Source organism: Melopsittacus undulatus, chromosome 11 (genome assembly GCF_012275295.1).
Source record: "Melopsittacus undulatus isolate bMelUnd1 chromosome 11, bMelUnd1.mat.Z, whole genome shotgun sequence".
In the NCBI taxonomy this organism is placed as follows: Eukaryota; Metazoa; Chordata; class Aves; order Psittaciformes; family Psittaculidae; genus Melopsittacus; species Melopsittacus undulatus.
Window position 1 is genome coordinate 20472657 of NC_047537.1, and position 20005 is coordinate 20492661.

The window sequence follows — 20005 nt, forward strand, 5'->3', positions numbered from 1 at the left end:
ATGTCAGGAGGATCAGAGCCAAAGGTGGTTTTCTGAACAGAGACTCTGCATGAATCTCCTCAGACTGCCCAGCAGCCAGGGAGATTATATTCTCAACTGTTAGAGCTGTTTACACATACCAGCCAGCACTGACTGCCTCTTTGTGGCAAGTTGTTTACATGGATTTATTTTGGGAAAATTCCATTAGACGGGACCAAGATTTCTCCATAAATCATTGAATTTAGCTTGTGTCCTGATAAAATCTGGTTAGTCATTTATTCTTCTGAGCTGCGCTTAGTTAGGAGTGCTCATTATTTGCAAGGAGGAACTTACATGGGTAATATAAAAATACTGGATTGCCTATGGCTGTTTTCAGTGGTGGATATTTACTCTGCTGGGAAAGATGTATTAGAAAATGACCCTCCTCACCAATTCATCCAGTAAAACAAAGCACTCATTAACTACAGTCACAGACCTAATGTATGCTCTGCATTTGCTAATTTAGCCGGCCAAAATCTCCCAGTGAGACCCTGAAACCGCTTTGAAAATGGTCCTGCAGATGTGTTTGCTGTAATCTGTATTGCTGTGTCCTCTGGAGCAGTAGGGATCTGGCTGGAGATACTACTGCAACTGCAGTGTTTGGCTTTCTCTTATTGAAAGGAGAATCGATGCTGTTGGACTGGGCTGCAGTGTCCTCATTTCATGCACTAGCAGAGAGCAAGTTTTCACAGTTTACCCCATTGTGGGAGGGATGGAGAGAGGCTGAGAGGACACAAAATTCACTCCTTAGTTGTGAACAGAAACTTACTCCTGCTTTGAACTAGCAGAGGCACTTGCTCTGCGATTTCAGGTGAACATACAAAATGTATGAAGAAATCTAATAACCTTAAAATTCTATCATTTATAAAGCATCTTTCTGCCTATTTGTGACTTTTTTACTAGTATTTGCTGGAATGCCTTCACCTGCATAGTGTATATCAGCACTATACAAAGGTGCATTTAAAAAGGGCCCGAAAAGCAAAGCTGGGCTCTAGATGTCAGTTTTAATACAAACTCCTGGCACGCTCAGACCCAGGATTTTGATAGCATCATTTCAAGGAAATGGCCCAGGGTCAGATTCTTTGTCAGTACAACTGGAATAACTTTTTTTACCATGAACTGTCTGCATCAGTTTACACTAACATGGAATTTGACACCTGGCCATTGAATGGAAGGAAGGTGGCTTTTCATCCTCTAAATTCACACAGACATATTAACCCAACACTGAGGTTTGGCATCATCTCTTAATTTTATATAGCACATTTCTTCTCCAAGTGCCTCACAAATATCAGTCAAACGCAGCCGTGTCTGGTAGGGATGTTAGAAACATTCCACAATGCTCACTAAAGAAGGCAACTTAACGCCTCCTTTTATTAGAAATAGCATTAATTCAGAGAACCACAGCTTCAATTGTGTTGGAAATACTCAGTCACTCAGTCTAAAGGCATGAGGCTCAGTTAATGAGGTGTTCAGCTGCTCCTTCCAGAGCCTGCACCTCTGCTTCAGGCAGTCTCTGTGTCTCTTGGATGAGTCTAGATTTTTACCGTGAATTAGTAATTTGCACTTAAGAGGTTGTCTTGAGGAGATTGCAGTTCCCATAAAGAAAAACTGATCGTGCCTTGTGCAAATAAGGCTGTTCCCACTGTTACATAAGAGTAAAGAGTTGGCAATGATGCTGTTAATTGCTGCAAGCAGTGTTTTGTTATGAAAGAAATATCTGTGATATTTGACATTTTTGGTGATGTTGAATTCTTTATTCCATTCTTTATATCTTCACCTTCACCAGGGAAAGCTCACATGCAGGTTATTGCATCTGCAGTATGTCTCAGTCCTAAAAGCCGGTCCTCTGAATAAGATCCCTCTCTGCATGCAAACAACTCAGATGAAGGTTTAGGCTGTCTTCTCAAGAGAAAGGAGGAAACACAAAATCTGCTAGACAACAGGAAAAGGCAAGGATGGCTCTGGTGGTTTGTAGGTTAGCCTATGGATTAATTCAAATAAAATAATTCAGTTAAATCAAATAAAAAGGATTTAATAGTTGGTAAAAGACAGAATAGCAGAGCTGGAGTCTGGATGTTCACTGCCTGTACAGACAAGGGATAAATACATCGTACCACTCCTATAAGCTTCCTCCTTGCACACTGTGCTGCAGGTGCAGGTTTCAGGGCTGCTGTTTACCTCTGCAAGGAGCAGTGGCAGCAGTGGATATGAAGTGGAAAGTGAGTTCCACATGTGGAGATCCAGGTGGAGGCATTTCCCTTGCTGCAAGCTGTCACACCGCTGCTGATGTTCAGGACTTCCCTATGTGAGCAACAGCTTTCTTTTCCAGCTTGGGTTCCCAAAGGACTCTCTCAGCAGCCTTTCCCTGAGAGATGCACAGAATCAACCTACTTCTCAGCCAGCTCAGCCTTGAACTCTGCTTGTCTGGGCCAACCGACTTCAGGAGCTCACCAGCCACATCTGAGCATTTGAGCATCCCTGGAAGAGCAGATGCTGCTGAGGTCAAAAGCTTGGGTGTGAATTGGACCCCAGAAGAGTACACACCATGCTTTACTTTCACTTAGCACAATGTGGGAAGTTCTTGAGTAGCAACAAGCTTCAGGCCAAGCAGTTACTTCATTTTTTTTCTCTCCCTTTATTGATTGTTTGCTTTTAAAAACAGATTGGCACATCCAGTGATCATGAAAGCCCTGGATGGATCCAGATGTAGTGTGGGCAGGATTTGCGTGAGTGCCTCTGCAGAACTCTGCCAATGCACTTTTGTCCTGGCCAGTTCCTTCCCTTCCAAACCTTGGCCTCTCCAATGCAGACACTACCAAGTCAGGAAGAACTGAGACGTATTATTAGGTGGTTTTGAGCTGTGGATGCTTGCCTACAGAAAATGCTGTGCTTGCTTTCTCCCTGACCAGACGCAGCACTTACGCTAGGCTTCCAGAGGCAAGACTAAATGTGACTAATATGGAAAGGAAATGGTGAAGAAGGGCCATATTCACACCACTTGCCAAAATATGCCCTGTGGCGAGGGCCCTGCCATGGGGAGTTCCAGGGGATGTTGTGCTTTCTAGAGCATTAGGCAATGATGTGGCTCCAGTCTGTCTTGGGGATAGGATTCCCCTTGCTGGCTGAACATGGAGGCCTCTATCTTTACTTAGGTTGCTGTGCTATGACTATCTCTATGGTGCCCAAACCCATCCCTGGCTAAGGGCAGAACCTGCTTCCAAAGGACAAAGGGGACCATTGTGGCCTCCCCTAGCACAGAGCTGGTAGGTGGAGTAGATCCTGGCTGTTATTCCCTGACAATACACATGCACACATGCTGGGGCCCCCATACTGAGGGGCTAGGCAAGGTCTGAAAGGCTGTGTGTCTAGTGACCAGAGATACAGAGAACCTGGTTTCTGCCTGGCTCTGCCTGATTTTCTGTGTGACTTCAGGGAAAACTACTTGGCATGTTTGTTTCTCTTCACTTTATTTGCCTTTTACACGATGGTAGAGCACTATCATGTAATTGTGTGCTCTTGAGGGGGCTATGGTGTTATAAATGATGGGGCGTTAAAGATCATGTTCTTCAAGCTGGAAGATCTCACACTAAAATGAGCAAAGGCATTGATTGGAGGGGTTTGATGTTACCCCCAATAGATAGCAACTTTTAACTGGTTAAAATTACAAGACTAGAGAAAAGTTTAGCTTTTTAAAACCATCCAAAGTGAGGGTAGGTAAGTGCAGGAAAGCTGTCTATCCAACAGAATGCAGAGCTCACAGAAAACAGTTTCCCCTATGCCTAAAGGCAGGGGCTATAAAATAGATTTTTTTTCCCCCTTCACAAATCATTTAAACATAAGTAAGAAATCAGTAGCTCCCTCTTCAGAAGCACCCTAAGGAATAAAAATGCAGTGAATCATGGGTATTTTATTACTAGTCTGTGTGTCTATCTGATGGCAGGCATCAATGGCTTCCCTTACACAGGCTGCCCAGGGGGATAGAGGAATGCAGGGAATAGCTTACTAGTTTCTGTGTCTGTCTAGTGGCAGAAATCCATGTTTTCTTATAGAAGACACTGTGGTAATGCACGGGCAGCATTTCAGTGCGTGTGCCTGGCTTTCTGGTGGCAAAGCATAAAGTGGGATTGAAATGTTGCCACTCACGAAGCGCCTGCTGTGCCAGCGAGGCGTGATCAGCCCCATGCAGTAGAGGTAGGAGCTTTTTCTGTACAGGTCTATTAAGGGTAGCCAAGGACAAACGTTAGGAGACCAGGAATGCTTGGAGGGGAAATATCCAGTTTAATAATAGAAACAGATACTGATATAGGGGTTTGTTCTGCATTATGGGGAGGGAATATGGGCAGAAAGGTAGTGGTTGACACTCAGGTTAGGGTGGAAGTGCCATAAGGCATCAAATGCTTACATTGGTACATCTTACTGCTTTCAGAGAGCTGCTTCTGTGTGGCTCTTGACAACAGTGCAAACCAGGAAGGTCCCAGTACTTGACTTTCCACATAGTCTGAGGTTCACAAGCAAGAACAGGGGGTCAGAGAGGACCAAAGCCAGCCGGTCCCAGAGGAAGACATTTCTTACCCATGTTGCTGAGTGATCTCAGTTATAGTGTTTGTATTTTACCTGCACACTCTTCAGAGAGGAACTGGCTACAAGGCCATGAGCATCATCCAGTGATCTCTCCCTGCAGCCCATAATATCTATCTGAGCTTTAATACTTCAGGTAGAAAGTTAGCCCTGTCACATCTACACTGGAGACCACAGGGAAGAGTAAAGATACACTGGGTAACTTCCAATAAGCTGGTGGAGACAGAGGGCACTCCAGGTGAACTGAATGGGGTAATTTACCAGAAAGCTGGTTAAATTGGCCTAATTAGTTTGTACTAAGCTTCCTTTCTGCTGCTAGCCTCACATTACTGTGGGAGCTGGGTGGTTTCAAGATGGCTCTCATGTCTCTGCTTTACATCGCAGCATGACGCACAGACACACGCCAAGTCTTGATTTAAAGACTGTAAGTAACAGGAATCTTGTTCATCCCTAGATAAGATACCACAGTGATGAACTGCCCTCATTGTTAAAATGGTGCATGTTATTTATTAGCATAGACCAGTCTATACTAATGACATTCTGATCTTAAAGGGAAAGGGTTTCTGAACACCATGGCTGATGCTCCTAAACCTCTTGGCTGCTCCTGATTGCTTTTTCCTGATAATAACAGTGCTCCAAGATGGAAGGCAGGAAGCGCTGCTCGCTCCTCCACTCAGTTCACGCTTCTGTTCATCATTTCCTTATAGCAAAACATCATTTAAAAACAAGCCATATAAAATGTTGTTCCTGCCGTGATTTATTTTGTTTTCCCGGTGTCTGGAGACACGATGTTCTCCCAGCCCCGCGCAGTGGTTGTGAGCCTTTGGCCTGGCTGTTGCTTGTGGAAAATCATAAAAATATTTGGTGAGCAGAAGAGAGATGCAAAGTGCTTTGGTGGTCTGATGAGGGAGGGGATGGAGAAAGGCTCTGTGTTTTGTTTTGAATGAAATGACTGGCTGGATCCTTTACTGATGGCAGAGACACCCCAAACTGCAGCAGGGTTTGGTGTTTTTCTTCTAAATCATTATTTTCATTTAGGATGCTGGAATGTTTGGCGTGCACCTCCTCACTGGTATGTTTTCAGTTTAAACGACTTTCTGGTGTTTTGGTGAAGGTAAATAAGCATCCTGACAGGGCAACCCTTGGAGCAGGCCAGTAGCCAAGGCCAGCTGAAACTTAATAAGACAGAGGGTGAGTAATTCCCAGTCTCACAGGAGATCAGGAGACACGGATAGCGAGTCTGAGTCAAAGGGCTGGAAACCAACCTCGGCAGGCTTTGGATGAGGCGGGTAAGAGAAGAGCTGGCCAGCTGAGAGAGGAAGTTGTTAATGCTTCAGAAGTAATTGCCTGGGGGGAAAGAAGCTGTAATCAAAGCCTATTAGCACCAGAAATATAATTTACCCAATGTCATCATATATGGAATTAGAGGTATCATTTCGGTGAAGACATGTGTCATGAATTCAGTTTTAACAAGAAAACCAAATTTTGCTGTGTTTTCCAGAGCTTTTGGTCTGTGCTGATTTTGAAAGGAAAAGAAAAAAGCCTAGAACTCTTTCATAAATATATTGAAATCAATAAATGTGAAAGCACAAACTTGAAAAGAGCTATCACTGAAATTATAACAACTGAAGCTTAAAATATTTAGTTACTCTATATGAAATTAATGCCTACAAAGGAGGTTTGGAAGTACATAATCTTTTAAGGTCCCCTCCAACTCTAACAATTCTATGTTTCTATGACTTGCAGATAAACTATACAAATCCTAATCAAAAAATGAAGAAAATGGCAAAAAATAACATTGACTGTAAACCCTCTGGGATATGGCTACTTTCATAGTGGTATGTGGATAATGATTTTATGAATAGCCCTAAGTCACTTGTGGCCCAGGCATGGAGCTACTGTTACCAGCATTGGTTTTGGTGGCGTCATTGCAGTGACCTAACATATCATCGTGCTGCTTCTTGGACAGCCTGTAGGAGAGTCCTTGGATCTCAGCTCATCCTGATTTACTCTGCTTCTGTTATATCTGAAAAGATATTGTGTACATTGTAATCGAGTGGCTAAAGGGCCCAATCCCCCCTTGGATCTTTCACTGCTGACTGAGGGAAGCATTGCCCACAGTGTCATGACTCTTTCCATAAAGTGATGTGCTGGGAATTGCATAGGGAAGTTGAAATTCCAAGTTGGATGCTCAGACCTTCATGTGTGTGCCAGTTCCATCCCAGAAAGAAGATGTCTTAGAGAAAGTAGGAAACTTGGAACATGCAGTCAATGTTTTGTCAATACGCTATGGACAATATTCCGTATTGACCCCTTTTCACTACAGTCCACACTTTCTGTCTCCAGCTAATGTATATGCATACACATACGTGTTTTGGTTTGCCACTTCATTTAACTCCTCTGTGCTAGGAGAAATACTAATATTTATTTCAGAGCACTGTAAAGCTTTTCTGCTGCAGTGTCTGCTTTCTGATTCCAGGAGAACACTATCATGTGAAAGAACCTATTCAAAATCCATTGCATTCCCGTCCTTTTAATTTATGCAGTCAGATTTATACTCTAACTTCACATATCAGTTCTTGTCTGCTCTTGAGTTCATTTGCTTTCATAGCAGACGGAGCTGCTAAAGTGGCTGCATACATACCAGCCTCCTTACACTGGAATGATATTGTCCCTAGGTGGGTTTCCTTGTAATTGCCACAGATCCTCCCAGAAATTCTGGCAGAGCACAGAGCACATCACAAGTTCAGCAAATGCGAGACCATCAGATGATAAAAGCCTGTTTGTGCTGCTCTTAACTCAGTAGCAGTAATAGCTGATTCTTCACATGGCCAAAATGAAATTAAGGGGGGTACTCAAAGAGGTTGTGGTTACACGGTCACTTTAATCTGGCAGAAATCTGGCTGCTGCTGAAAGGGGTTGTTCCACTCCTCTCCCCCCTCTTCCTCTACACCCAGTCACTCTTTTCACCCACTTTCGTCTGGCACCAGTGTTGCTACGGCTTTGGAACAGACCTGATCCAGCTGAATATGGGCTCCATTGGTTGTATGCTTTGTTTTTCTTCTTTAATTAGTTTCTGAGGGTGGCACAGCCACATGAATGCTTGTGCTGGTGTAAGAGAGCACAGAAATGAGTGTCTGGGGGAAGAGTGAAGGGGAGAACCACTTTTTCAGTAGCAGCCCAAAGGGCTGTTGAATGATGGCCTGATTAGACTAGAAACATCCAGCCCACACAAGCAAAACTGGTTAGGATGTGAACCTCTCACATCCCTTGGTAACTCCAGTGCCCCTCTGTCATAAGCACCTTCCTGTTTCCCAGTAGCCACTGTACACTTGGGGTTTCCTTGTCCTGGGAATCCTCTGCCCATCTCTTCAGCACAGACACGTTATCTGTGTTGCCTGCTTTCTCAGCCTGTGATTTCTACAATCCCGCAGCAGTCCTGCTCCCAGCATGTCAATTCCCATCTCCTGTGCTCTCATTTTTTGCCTTTTCCCCACAATGCTCACGCCATCCCAGACTTTTCCACAGACCAGTCAACCAAATTAAAACAACCTATTTTTCCAAATTATCCAAACAATGAGCATTTCAGTTCTGAGACCCAGCCCAAAGATCCTTTCCCAATCCAGAGAAATATTGTCCTAGTTCTGTTAGGCTTAGGGGCAACATGCAGTATATACACAGTTGAGTTATCCCAACAGCAGAGCAGTGCTTCAGTTGTGGCTCCTGGGTTTCCTCCTTTCCAAAAGAAGCAATCCATGTTAGCATTGTGCTTGGCTCCGGCTGCATTCCCTCCTTGCCGCCTGGCTGCTGCGGTGCACGAGGGGTGCCAAACCAGAATTCCTCAGCTCCCCTTCCCAGCCCACCCGTTCCCCACCCGTCTGTGTGGGAATGGGGAGGGACAGTGCTGGGACCTGCTGCGCCAGCAGCCAAGGTAGGAGAAGAGAGGCAGAGCTCCCAAACTCTGCTATAGGAGAAAAATCCTCATCCCCATTGCTCGGAGTGGGCACATTCAAACCCATTGTCAGCAATAACTTCTGTAGCATCAGTGACTTTCTTTGCTGTGGTGTACACAGCCCTTGTGTGCAGCACATCTGCACAAGAGCAGAATGTGCTGACAAAAGGGAGCACAGAACCCAGTAACAGAACAAGAGAAAATGCAGGATCATCCTGGAAAGACACAAATCTTCCAGGTCAGTATTTTCTGTTGGCTCATGCTTGTTGCAGTTTTATCACAGAGCTGATGATCACTATTGCTGGTTACATGCACCTTCTGAATGAAGTTGTCTGGTACAGAACAGCTCAACACCACAGGTTTCATCCTCTGCCATTGTTTCAGTCATACTGGGTGAGAGTCTGTGACTCCTGATAGCAGTTAATATCACTGTATCTGCAAACCGGCCTATTCAGTCAGGGCAGCAGAATCTGGGTGGGAACTATTTACACTGATTTGCTGTATTTATTCCCCCTGCTGCAGGAGAGGCTGATATCCAGTGATGTGTCCGTGTTTAAAAGAAGTGAAAATCTGGCCATTAACAACTTAAAATCCCTTATTGGAGAAAAAAGGTGAGGTTTTGTTTTCAGATGGATCCTCCAAAATCAGTTTGCTGGGACTTGCCACAAGGAGTACTAATGTTCCACCAGAATCTGGGCAGATGAGAAACACTTGCACTATTAGGATAAAACTGAAGGTGACATTAAGGCTTTATTGTAACTGCATTCTGAGATAAATCATACACACAATTTAACAAAAGATTCTATGAAACAAACTGGAGGTTCCTGCAGAGAAATATCTTCATGGTTTGGCTCAAAACCCAGAGGAAAGACACTAAACTCCTTTTTCACTTAGGGGGAAATGTGCTCTTTCTTGCCCTTGTTTTCCTTTTATTCTTTGGTAGTTTGAAATGGTTTCTATTTCTCTGACTTGCTCTGGTCTGTTCCCTCCCTGCTCTTGGAGCTCATTTCCATTTCTTTGTCTCCAAAAAAGATTGCATTTGTATCATCTCCAGAGAGGTCACCGGAGGTACATCGAGTGCACACTGGATATGTTACACATCTGGTTTATATCCTCCTCCACTGAGCCACTTCACGTCACAGAATACAGTATTTCTGTATTGTTGCCATATATCAAAACACAGGCGCACAGACAGTGGGGCTAGGTAGGCACAGCTACACGAGACACTTCCTCATTAATTCCATTCAATTAATTTAAAATAGCCACTCTTCTTGTAAACACAGCTTCCAGTTGTTGAAGTAGAAGCAATGTCAAACTGGAGAACCATGAAACACAGCGTAAACTTCTGCACCAGAAGGGCTTTCTTTGCAACAGCCTTTTGGCATTTGTGTATAAAATGAGTGAGAGACTCGTTTTAGGGACAGGAAAAGGGAATTTCTACTTAGAATTTGTGGCAGTCTCTCATTTTTCATGGTATGAACTGCAACAGAGATTGCCATACTAGTGATTCTTCGTAGGTTCAGGGGCTTCAACAGAGGAGATAATGTATGTCCTATAGGTGACCCAAGGACTAACCTAAGAAGGCAGCAGATGTTCAGTGCCTTCAGACTGGCATCTGCTGCCTCTTCTCTGCCAACTCATCTGCTCTCCTATGAGGCAGGACGAACCTTTCTCGGTCAGCACAGGACAATAGCTCTGGAGGCAGAATGTAAGGATTGTACCAACAATAAACCCTGTGGCACTGCCACTGTGGGCCAAGATATCCTCAGAGCACAGGAGGAAATACCTTATGCTGCCTTGGGCCTCTCCGAGTCTGCACCACCTCACTGTGGAAGCATTTTGTGCCATAAGCAGGTTTGGTTTGGCCTGTTACGAGCAACAGAAACTTCCTTTGTATTCATCCATAAGTTTGCATTAATCTTTGCTGAGATTTCTTGGTGTTTCAGGCTGGTGCAGTGACACAGGCCAGGCAGGGCTACAGCTGTCATCCAGTGTGATGGCCTGGTGTGGTTCCGAGGCAAGCATACAATGTTAGTGGACCGACTGATGGGCTGACAGACTGACAGCCAAGCAGTGTGCTGGGCAGCCCCAGAGCAAGCAGGTTCATGAGGAACCCCTTGGCACTGCAATCACCCAGTGAAACTGCAACATCATGAGGGAATCAGGCATCCCAAAGATCAGCTCTTGTCATTGGAATCTCTGCTTCTGCAAGCACTTGGGTTTTCAAAAGCGTCTCTGTGTGTCCTGAAAGGTGTGGCAGGAACAGGAGCTGGCTCAGGCAGCACATGGAAGAGGGGCAGCACCCATTGCCCATTGTCTCCATCCATCCTTCATGCATACCCCAAACGTGTGTGCACACATGCACCCGCACACACCCAGTTTCACTCTGATTTGTCCCTGGATTGAATTAAGCTGCAGGATCAAAGAGCAAAGCAGGGACACTGTTTCCACACAGAGCAGAGGCAGGGGCTCTGCTCTCAGAAACCAGCCTGGTGTTTGTCCCTGCTGGTCTCACCTGATTCAATCAAAGTACAGCCAAAGGTCTTCTGTTTCCAGCCCTAGCTCACTCCCATCACATCCCCCTCAACCTTCTTCCCACCTGGGCTCCTTCCAACTTTGTCCCATGTTCTCCAAATTGTCAGAAGCTGTAATTCCTTTTTTAACCCGGAGTTGGCATTAAAGCTGGAAGCAAAGACATTTCTGTCTGGTCGGGGGGGGGAATATCTGTTCCAAATGCTTTTGAAATAGGCACATCAAACTTTATGACACTCCTTTTAGAATAGTGGATTTTATTTTCCTTATATAAACTTTGGTGGAGCAGTTTTCCATGCCCATATACATGCAGACTGCTTTGTTCCAGGGCTTGGGGAGGTTGGCTCTCTAGTAATTGAGCCGTGTACAGTTTCTCAACGTGAGCTTGCATTTTTGGAAGCATTACATCTTCAATATTAGCTTAGAGTTCTATTGAAAGTCTGGCTCTTAATAAAGAATGATATACAGTTATGGAGCTTTTCAGTTTAATGCAGACTCTCAGGGCTAACTTAAGTAGAATTGGGATACTTTAGTTGCTGGTTCATTATTCCACCCTAAAAATTTTAGGATGGTTGAAGTGATGTATTTATAGTTGCTAAGTACCCCAGCCTGATCACAATCAATCTGAGCAATGACACACATTGTTCCTGTGATAGCAAAGGAGATCAGAAGGTGATGTTTGTCAGTGGTAAAATCTGGTTGTGAGGCAAGTAAGTGAACAATGTCTGCATGCTAATGTTATGATAAATGCTGATCTCCCTGATTCTCAGTAACCACTACAATTCCTTGCAACATCTAATCAGCTCTGTCACCACATGGGTGAGCACAGCCAGTGCAGTCCAGGGTTAGTAAGTTGGTCTATATAGCAACATTATATGGGGAGATGTCTGTACGCTGCTTGCCGTTAACAGGATCTGTGTTTCAACAGGGAACATTTGGCACTTCTGTAACTGGATTCCACAAACGTCAGGAAATTACACTAAAGTGCATGAGCTAATACATACCTGGCATCTTTTGTAGTCCTTCTCCACAGATAATGCTCTCTAACATCTCTTACAGGACAAAGACAGCAGAAACACAAAGGTGAAAATAAATGAGACACATGTGTGGGCTTAACTTGGAGCAACAGTGAAGGAACAAGTGACCTTGCTGTCATTGCATACATTTCCTTGTCTTGTTTAATTTAGGAATCATGTTCTAAAAGAGCACGTTTTGCTGTTTCTGTTGTCCCTTTGCTGGTCTCTGTGCTGGTGATTTACTGTGCATAGCCCTGAGCTGTAATCCATTTCTCCCTCTGCTCTGGTGAGTCGTTCTGGGCACGTGTGTGTCCTGCTGCTGACAGCCTGGAGCCACAGGTGCTGTTCACTCCTGAGAGTGTGGTTTTCAACAGCAAAGCTGCTGATGCAAATGGAGCAGAATTAAAAGCCTGGGAATAAATTAATAAATTAACTTGTTGGCTTCAACATTTGTCATCCTGCTCAGTAGGAAATAGATGAGCAACTGAAGTGATGGAAGTGACCTCCCCCTACCCTGTGGCAGCCATGAATTTCAAATGTACAGGATGATTCCTTCTCAAAGCAGAACTGGAGATGCGCCAGCACTCTGAGTGTGTATTATAGAATCATAGAATAGTGAGGGTTGGAAAGGACCTTAAGATCATCCAGTTCCAATCCCCCTGCCATGGGCAGGGACACCTCACACTAAACCATATCACCCAAGGCTTCATCCAACCCGGCCTTGAACACTGCCAGGGATGGAGCATTCACCACCTCCCTGGGCAAATAATGCTGCAGCCCTTAGTGAGCCCAGTCAGCCTGTCATCCGTGCTAGAACCATGCCTCCTTGGGGTGGATTCCAGCCAAAGCGTAAGCAATGCCCTCTGTTCAGGGCACTGTTGGAAATGTACTGCTGGAGTGTTTTGTTTGAGGGGAACCCTCTTTCTTTCTGGGGTGGATTAAACACCTCTGGGGTGAGTCACCTCTACGTGCAGCTGGAATGATGGATACCCAGGCTGATCGGTGGCAGAGCTAAACCAGACAACCACAGTACACACCCTTAGACACATTGGTAGTGTTGGGTAAGAAAGCTTTCTCCTCCCTGGGCAATTTAACCACTGCTGCAGAATTCACCAAGGAGGAGGCTGTGCAGCTGATAAAAGCACCTTAAGCCACATGGAAGTATCCCCAGTTCACTAAAGCTGGTGTGGAGAGAACTGAGAGGGTCCAGTTCACACTTAAAGCTTGGGGTGAGGCAAGGAAGACGTTTCTGACTGACTCCGTAGTCTGTTCCATCCATGAGTGATTCTCTCCTGAGGCTGGACTGGAGAGCTGTGGCTGATACAGTCACACATAGTGAGTTCTGTAGGCATGCACCAAAACAGAAACTGGCTTGCTATCAGCTGCAGGGATTTTGGTCTTCGACTCTTTCTGTGATTGTTCACTTTGCTGAAAGTCATTGCACTGAAGGGCCTCTGCAGAAACGCTGTCAGCCCAAAGCCATATTAATATTTAAACTGTTTTTCCCAAGCAGTGCCACAGCTGTGCAGTGTGAAATAGGAGACATTTTTCTCTCTTTCCCTGAGCAGCTCTAAAGCATCTAATGATAAACAGGGACGAGTGAGAAGAACTAAGTCTGGATGTTGTGATAGCTCATCTAAATACCAGCTATTAACACCCTGCTGCAGATCTGAAGTGAACAAACTTTGTGTATCACTGAAATGCCCTCAAATGTTGAGGACTCAAAACCAAATTTCTCTGAGCAGAAAGTGTTCTTGAAAACCTTAATTTCTGCAGTTGGGATGCTGAAATGTGATTCAGATCCATCCACTGCTGAAACATAAGCTTAATTTCGATCATTTTGAGTACATTAAAATATCTGTAGATATATACATACATTGGAATAAACAGATGCAAATCCATTACATTTATGGGACTCGCTTTGAAATGAAGCTTGTTGCCTGTGAGCCCAAAATTGTGGTTTTCAAATTGGAAAATGATTATATGTACATGCCTGGATGGCAGGGCGGAATGAAAGCAAGCTGTGGCCTACCATGGTGTCCCGTGCTGCTCTTACCTTCAGGCTTTAGCCTGGCCCTCCTTAGAGTTGCCAATAAGCATCAGAATTGGAAAGAACAAGGTATGTCGTGTTTGGAACTGCTCCCTCCCTAGGGCCACGGGCAGAACCTGCTGGACCCAAGTCATATTTCAAGCTTTTCTTTGTGTCCATGGGGGCTAGAACCATGTTTTCTAAATGGAAGAGGAGATCCTGATTTCTTCATGCGACTCTAGGAGATCATAGAATCATAGAACAGTTAGGGTTGGAAAGGACCTTAAGATCATCTAGTTCCAACCTCCCTGCCATGGGCAGGGATAACCAGTAGCAATTCGGGCTTGATCCATCTCAGAGAGTATTCTTAACACCAACCGGTCATCCCCTTCTGTGTTAGCAAGGAAATGAGCATGTTTAGGAGTTACCAAATCGTATTTGGTGACAGCAGAAACAAACCTGTGTGAGTACCGTGTATCATAGCCTCTTTACTCTGTGGAAGGCTGGCATTCACTGGAGGACTTCCATGGGCAAGACTCACTCATATTTTACAGAATGAAGCCCTTACTAGTTATTTTTTAATCATATTTTTAAACTATTTCTTTTTGAGGCTCAAGGCCTCTGATTCTTGTGAATCATGGTATTCAGCTGTTGTGCAGTCTGAGAGTTTCCTCTACAGTCACCTATTTGAAAAGCAACTCATCCAATAATACAGGATATCTGTAGTGTAAAATAGTACCAGTCGATAATACAGGACAGGATGGTACAGAATAACCTTCTATAGACTAGAAAGAAATCAAATCTACAGCTGCACAGTACTGCTGTAGCCAGTTCCTGATACATACAGTTATTGGCCACAGGTCTAGCTGGTGTGTGAGCAAGAGTGTGATACTCTTTGTTTGCTGTGCAGAACTTTGTCCTTATTTAGCCCTAACTACCTGTCTGTTGCTTTCAGGAAGCATCTGCTTTGTGGACATTTCAAAAGTGTGAGGAGGGTTTAAGTCATTGATGTTTCATTTTTGAAAAGGCGAAGAATCCAACATCCTGCTCTGAGCAGGGCCCTTTGATGGGCCGGGATGCTGTATGAATGATAAATATACCCACAGACTTAGAATAAATACTCAGTGGCTGGTAACTAAGGTATAAAGGAGTAAATTTTACACAGGTTGGCCACAGAGGCCTTGTCACTTCCCAGTAAATTAAAGAGTTTTCCATTGGACCTGTAAATTTCTTGTACTAGTCTTCTCCCATGACTACAGAAAGCTGTTTTGACAGACTGTTCCATTCCCTGCAGATAACGAGTCCAGTGCTGTTCCTGTGCGTGCCATGGCACCAATAAACTGAGCACAAAACCTTTCTGCAGCTTTTCCCATGGCTGATACTCCGTGTTAGTCATTCCTTGATACTGATGGGGTTTTTTTCCAGAACCATGATCAGTCTTTTCCAGGAAAAACATGCTCTGATGATGACTTATAGGCAGCATGGAGAGGAAGGCCATGCTGTAAGTGTGTGTGTGTGTGAGGTAAAGCTACCTTCTTTGCTTAAAATCCCCTGGGTTTACATACCTTTCTCAAGAATGTCCAATCTTGCCCATGATTGCAGAGGGTTTCCTGGGGGAATGGATCCATGGCATGCTCTGCAAGGAATGGAGACTTCTTACCTGGTGCTGTGCTTGTGAAACAATCCTTCAGTGCTGCAAAGGAGCGGGTGGGAATGAGCTGGGGCAAGGAGGAAGAGCTCTGTGCTTATGCCAGACTGGATGAGGCCAAACCATGTGCTGTGAAGGATCTGCCACATCCTAGTCAAGGTTTGCTTGTATACAGGAAAATGTTGCTCTTGCTCCATGATAGGAAGGTGAAGATTCTCCATCCCAAATGTTCCACAGGCACCTGCGTAGCTGTCTGGGTAGCAATGGACAAAGATGCTGCCAAGTGAAATTCAGAACTTCATAAGCATGGGATGCTTTGCAACCACAGGAGTAAAATGTTCAAGGTATCGTGAACACAGGTGTGGGAGCAGGAAAACAGCCATGTCAGTGCTACACAATTGTTCTCTCTGCATAATTACTGAGGATCTGATTTTGAGAGAGTTCAGTGACAATTTCTGTAGACTTCATGTCCCTTGTAATCCATGACAAGAAATGGACACTGGTAGAACACCTATTTTGAGACTCTTCTTTAGGATCAGAGCAATCATGACCTAGAAAGAGCAGATAAATCCCATCATTGTTCAATATTAAGTATGCTTTATTTACATTTACATTTGCATTCCTGTTACTGGTGAGGCTTGGTTTTATTTTTGGCTCTTCTTTCTATGCACCTATGCAGCAAACACTGTTTATTTAAATCACTCACAACTGATCACACCTTGGATTCCTGGGAGGTAGTTGAGCTCTGCTATAGTCATCTTATGGACATTGCATGGCCCATTGCCTCCCAGCCAGAGAGGAGCAAACCCATCGTTCTGCAGGGTTTAGTTTAAACTGTGTCTCTAAGTGATCAATAGAGGCTGTGACAACACTCAGAGTAGTTGAGCTTTGTTAGGCCTGGTTTTGGCCAAAAGTAAAACTGGGCCCACCAAAACGTGAGCAATCTGCTGAGTGAACCGGGTAAATCTATGTACTAGAACCATTTATCTTAAATAACCAGGACAAGCTCATATGCTGCAAATAATTATGTGTGTGAGTAATTTTTCTCATGTGCTTGAAGTTTATGACTGATGCTGGAACTAATCCTATACAGTGCATGGGAAGTATATAGAAGTACATCCTGATTGCATTAAGTGGAATATTGGGCTCTGTTGGAGAGTAGAAGTGCTATGGATCTGATAATCCAGGCATTTTGTAGACTGGATTCTTGTGTCAGTTTTATAGGCACTATATGGGTATATATTCATAGTCACGGCAAGAGAGTTCAAGAGCAAATGTCTAAGCCAAGCGTACTCTGAACATTTAGAGCATTTTGCTAAATTCATTTCTGAAGCCACTCAGTAGTTACTCTTTATTCTGAAAAGTTCAAAATGAAGCAATATTCTGCCCCACTTTGTCTTTGGTCCAAGATCTCTTATATTTAGTGTTGGCTCACTCAGTTTGATAAAGGTATGTGTATGATGCTCTGTGCAAAAAAGAGAGATGCCCAAATCCTTCCTGGAAAAAAAGTGGTACTTAAACTCATCATCACTTACTGAAATATCCTGTAAAAGACAGGCAGGACCAAGGGCAAGAAGAGATTTGGAATAGTGCTTGTGCTTCAGAATTCTGGTTTCATGTTGAGCCTTACACTGGGCTGGACATGCCTGTTTGATAGAACAAGGAGAGTTGTATTAGCTCAGAGTTCATTGAATGTTTTCTGCTTTTCCTGTTTTTCATTTCAGGGCACATCTTTACCCCCAGACCTGAAAAAGGATTAAAATGCCAGAAAGGAGACAGATCACTCAGCATTTCCAATCACGTACCAGAAATCTCGGACACACAGTTCTCACAAGATTTTCGACCCTTTGTAGACCATAAAAGGCTCAGATAACCTCCCAAAGTGCACACTTATCTCTTCAGTCATTAAAAAATGAACTTTTACTTAGAATTTATACTGGATTCCTACAGCAGTGATCACATTCACTCAGTCGGTTTCACCCTATTATTTATGCATTCATTCATTAAGACAGCAGAAGTCTTCATTCAAAGCAAGGTTCCAACATTCAAAACAAGGCTGCAATTATGGCAAAAAGAAAGCCCTGAAGTACTGCAAGGAAACATTTCCATACACACTCTTTCATTTCAGATTGTTATGGTTATTTACTTTGTCTTTGATGTTCACTTTTCAGAATGCTCCAAAGAAGCAGCGCTGTCATCATGACTAGAAGAGTACACTCTTCAGTCCCCATGAGAAGCAGGCAAATACTCTATCATCTAAACTACAAACTGGTAAGTTCAAGTTTTGCATTTCCAGTTGCCTTCACCTCTGTGCAAGTGAATTTCAAATAAAGCAAGTGATTGACTGGAAATTCCAGTCCTCATAACCAAGTACTTCTGGTGCATGATCTCCTGCAAGGTAAGGTAGTCTCATAGAAACAGCCAGTTAGTTGAATTGCCAAATCGCTTAGTGGCAATAGCATAACTCCTAAAATCTTTTAGTCTTGGCCTTAAATGTCAACCTTTGTCTCTTTTCCCTGAGTTACTGTGTATTTAAATTAGATTTGATATTATTTATGTACTCTATAAAGTGGTACTACATTTTGGGCCCTAGGCGCAATCTGCCTTGTCTGTACAGGTTTATACTGCACCTAACACTTAGTCCCTCCATCTGCTAAAAGTAATAAATATAATAAGATAATGTAATGCCATAAAGAGTGATGCTTTTACCAATTAGTTTGCAGCTGACATTTTGAGGTTACTGGAGATAGATCAAATGGGATCTACTCTGAGAGGGAAGTACTGCAGCCACACAAAACCCTTTCTTCAGATCTGCATTTGAGTGGCAGAGAGTATAAAGTCACCACTCCAGTGTGCTGTGTAGAAACTTTCAACCATGTCACCCACATAACCATGCAGACTCCACACTAACATCCACGTTCACAGCAATCTTGGATCCAAACGGGGAAAAATCGGCCATTTGCTAAAGTTTTGGTGTTTGGTGGTTTTTTAAGGTTTAAAGGTGACTATTTCAGTCATCTGAGCTGAACACTCTAAGAAAAGGAGTGAAAAACAAGGGGCAGGGAGAAGGAGGGATGCAGTACTTTTGAGTCAAACAGCCTTTGACAGCTGTGGTGCCGTTTATATGCAGAAACAGTGGCATCTAGTGGGCAAGTTTTCAGATGGGAAGAGACAAAATTAGCAGACACTGAATATAAACCAAGGCAGCGATTAAAGCTAATGATATATTTATCTGCTTCATAGATTAAAGATTGTCCCAAGTCTTTTGTAATCCTCTTCTGTAAAGGCATTTGAAATCAACTATTTTGCCATTAGCTTTCCCATTCAGTATACAGCTTTCAGAATGCTTGTTCATCTCATTTTAGCTATATTAAGCCCCCTCATGGCTTTCATATGCAAATTCTAATTACATAATGCCATATAGATTATCCTAGGGAAGCCCATGGTTTGTGTGCATGTATAGAACTCTAGCATTTTTTCCCCAAGATTTTAGACATGGACCACATAGACCTTGAACACACTTGATCTATTTCCCCTTTAGATGATTTCAAGCACAGCGTGGCTTTGAAGGAAAGATCTGAGTAAAGGGCAAGAATCAAAACACAGTAGAACAGCCACACTGAAGGAGTCTAAGAAAAGCTTATTACATAGCTTCTGTAGCTATAAATATGGTGTTTATGCAGTGTTAACTTTTTATGCTAATCCTGTATGAGTGTTTTCATTGCTGAATCACAATAAATGCTTGAGTTATTTTATTTATACCTGACCCTAAGATGCTGTTCTTTTATTAGTCCACTGGCTCACATGTGAAACACTATATATAGATTTGTTATGGCCATACGGAGATGTATAATAAGCAGGGTGAAGGGGTGCTACATCCATTGCAGCAGTCTAAAGCAGTCACACTCTTCCCATCCCTCTCTCTTTATGCTTCAGTGTTTGCCAGTGCTGAGCAAACGTATGTAAGTGTGCTGTGCTGTGCTGGCCTCCTCTTCTTTGTCTCTCTCAGGTAGGTTGAAGGGTGATGCTCTGTTTACTTGCAGGGCCCAAATTAATTTGTATGAATGGAGGACTTGGCTTCTTAAATCTAGCAGAAGAGCTGAATATATTGAAAAGAAATATATTCAATTGTGTTCTTCACAATTACAGAGGGACTGATAGGCTTTAGTCTGGGTTTTTCTTCTTTACCCTCATAATTTCTGTTCTCTCTTTCTTTACACTTTTTTCTCCTA